The sequence below is a fragment of the Silene latifolia genome, chromosome Y (genome assembly GCF_048544455.1).
Source record: "Silene latifolia isolate original U9 population chromosome Y, ASM4854445v1, whole genome shotgun sequence".
NCBI lineage: Eukaryota > Viridiplantae > Streptophyta > Magnoliopsida > Caryophyllales > Caryophyllaceae > Silene > Silene latifolia.
In genome coordinates, this window is record NC_133538.1 from 206,066,229 (window position 1) to 206,069,164 (window position 2,936).

The 2,936-nt window shown below is 38.5% G+C and overlaps 1 pseudogene; it reads left to right on the plus strand.

Moving 5' to 3' along the window:
* Positions 1–1,273: 1,273 nt before the first annotated feature.
* LOC141636840 (small nucleolar RNA R71) lies at positions 1,274–1,372 on the plus strand (annotated as a pseudogene).
* Positions 1,373–2,936: the final 1,564 nt, after the last annotated feature.

Genomic DNA, 2,936 nt, shown 5'->3' on the forward strand with positions numbered 1-2,936 from the left:
GTATTGCACTACTTATCTTCATGAAAGCGATGGTCTCCAACTTCCTTATGGACTTCTTCTGGGTAACGATGTCTTTCATGTATTTTGCATAGGCAGGAACATGGTTGATCAACTCCGTGAATGGGATGGATACCTCTCGGTTCTTCACAATCTCCATGAACTTTCCAAGTTTCTCATCAAGCTTGGGCTTGGCTTGGCGGCTTGGAAACGGAAGTCTAATCACAATAGGTTCTTTTTTAACCTCTTTGGCCTTCTCTTCGTTTCTCTTCTTTTATGATTCATTGGTAGGTGGTTCTACCAGCTTAGGATTTCTCCTCAATGGTTCCATCACATCCCTTTGCTTGACACTTTTCTCAATAATATCCTCTTCAATTGGCACCTTAGGTCCCTCATATCTTGTACCACTCCTCAAGTGAATGGCATTGATGGTCTCATGTCTTGTAGGAGGATTACCTTGTGGAGGTAATTGTCCTTTTTCCCTTTGGGAACTTGAAGAGGCCAATTGGGACAATTGTGTTTCCAACATCTTGGTATGAACAAGAATATTGTTTATGGTAGTGTCTTTGGCTTGGCTATCTCTTTGCATTTGAGCAAAGAAATCTTGTTGGATGTTTTGCATTTGGAGGAATGCTTTTTGAACATCAAAAGCTTGGTCATTGGATTGATTGTAAGAGGGTTGGTTTTGGTTGAAGTAGGGTCTTTGGGTAGGATTTCTCATCGGATTAGGGGTGTATGTTGGTTGAGGATTTTGAACATTTTAGCTTTTGTATGAGAAGTTTGGGTGAAATTTGGTGTTTTCATTGTAATAGTTGGAGTAAGGGGTGCCATTCTTGTATGCTTGGAAAGCATTTACTTGCTCACTTGTGCCCCTACACTCTTGTTGATCATGTCCCAAAGTTCCACAATTCTCACACACTCCATTTGGAATAGAAGATGTTGCCACCATGGCATTGACATGTTGATGTTGCTTGGATGATCATTCATCTTGTCTATGGCTTTCTCAATTTTCAAGTTCATTGTGTTAATATGGGAGCTTAGTTGGGCACCTAAATCGGCACTCAATTGTGTGACGGAGTCAACTTCGTGTCTTATGTCCCTAATAGCTTTTCTTGGCGTACTATCTTGAGAATTGTGAACCGCCATCTCTTCTATCTTTTCCCAAGTTTGGTTGTCATCTAACTCGGTGAATCTTCCATTAGAACCCATGTTGAGCACATTCCTTGAATCTTAATACAACCCATTCTAAAATTGTTGAACAAGAAACCACTCGCTTAGTCCATGATGAGGACAAGAGCGACAAGTATCTTTGAATCTTTCCCAAGCCTCATATAGAGACTCTTCATCTCTTTGATTGAACCCGATGATTTGGGCTCCTAACATGTTGGTCTTCTCCGAAGGGTAGAACTTCTTGTAAATGGCAAGTGCTAACTTCTTCCATGAATCAATTCCAGAGTGGCCTTGTCTAGGCTCTTTAACCATTGCTTTGCGGCTCCGATCAAGAAAAAAGAAAACAATACCCATCGAATTTGGTCTTGAGTCACCCCCGTTTGGGAAATTTCATCACAATAGTCACAAAAAGTCTCCATGTGTAGATGAGAATCTTCACTAGGCATACCTCCAAATTGACTTCTCTCAACTAATTGTATGAATGCGGATTTGGCAATGAAATTACGGGTCAAATGGCATGGTGTTGAAGTAACATTTGGTAGGTTCTTCTCGGTTGGTACGGAATGAGATGAAAATTTAGGCATTGTAGGTTGATTTTATGGTTGGTTTAGAATTGGGTTTTTCTCTCCTTGTCTTGCAAAATGGTTGGTAAACTCAACACTATCCGATTGGACAATACCAATGTCCACAAGTTCTCCAATACCCATAATTGTTGAAGTCCCTCTAACGGTTCTTCGAATATTCGTCAAAGTTCTTTCAATCTCGGGATCAATAGGCAAAAGACCACCTTGTGATCTCCTAGAAATTCAAAAATAAAACAACTAGAAAACAATTAAAACTACCTTGAGCAGTTTGACTTCCCCAAGGTTAAGAAAAACACAACTAAAAAAAAACAAATGAAAACAATTCAATTAAACACCGTCCCCGGAAACGGTGCCATTTTTTATTCGGTTGAAACTTTGTCGTCTAAGCTTACCAATCAAAAAACTATTTATAATCTCAACAAAATACTCTTAGTAGTGTTGTAAGTAAAAGTCGGATCCCAAGGGACGGGTATTTTATTTATTTACCGGTTGTAAAAAGCTATGTCATAGGGTGTCACAATTTGGGTCGAGTTTGAGGTTTACAATCTAAACTACTTAATAAAGGAAATGTAAACAAATGAAAGTAAATCAAAGTAAGTTAAGTAAATAGGGTTTGTAAGCAATTGATTAAGGTACTAGGGTATCATGGGTTCATAAGGGAATCATGGTGAGATCACAAAAACAAGTTTCATAGATGCAAGCAAATTATTGTTGTGGTGGAATCGAGTTAGTTTATATCTTACAATTCCTGGAAGTTTTGGGCCTTGGAGCCGAGTTGGTCAAGACTTTACAGCTCCTACAAGTTGACTTAATTCTCCCTATTTAACTATATGCATGGTCTAACAAGCCTTGAGTTGGTTTATGTCTTACAAGTCTTGTCGAATGGATAACAGATTAAGGCTAGGTTGTCAATCAAGCATTACATCAAGCATAACATGTGCATAAGTTGAAACTACAATAAGCAAGCAATCATATGAACTTATTAAGTAAAGATCTACCCCATGATTAACTCCCCTAATCCCCTATTAACCTTAGCTAGGAGACTACTCACTCATGATCATGGAAAACATGCTAATAAGGGTGTCAATCACATTAACAAGTCTAAACATGATGGATGACTAAAGCAATAAACAATAATAAAGCAAAGGGTAAAAGGAATTGTACCAACTTAGGATGACCCAAATA